The following is a 516-nucleotide window of genomic DNA, read 5'->3' on the forward strand; positions in this document are numbered from 1 at the left end:
AACAATCTCATCAAAAAACGCTAACCATAAAAAACCGTTTAAATTTTACCCTAGGAGTTGAACGGTCTTCAGATAACACGTCATGGTAAAAGCCAATTCTCTGGAAGTCTCGAGGCCAGCGCACTTCCTGGTAACCAGAGCAACAATTAATATGTGTACGTGAAATATAATATCTTAGCAGTGTGGGAGGAAGGGAGAGTCATCAGAATAGCCACAGAAATAGGATAATGCAACCTGACCATGTCTTGAATAAGTGAAACTCACTAGACACAGTGTGAACAGGATACACTAGCTTCAGGAGAAGTGTTGTTGCGCTCTGGTCATAGGGGTGAAAACACCTCACACACAATGAATTCCATTGACGCTGTCCAAATAAGCACAAAGATCGCTTATAGGACAGCAAACTTATGGCTCCGGGGCCCCCAAATGCCCTGGTACGGCTGAGAGTGAGGAGAGTCCTCTCTCCCTCTCCAAATGCTCTCACATTGCCACGCCTATATAGCCTCTGGCAGGGAA

This window comes from Schistosoma mansoni, chromosome W (genome assembly GCF_000237925.1).
Source record: "Schistosoma mansoni strain Puerto Rico chromosome W, complete genome".
NCBI classification, from domain to species: Eukaryota; Metazoa; Platyhelminthes; class Trematoda; order Strigeidida; family Schistosomatidae; genus Schistosoma; species Schistosoma mansoni.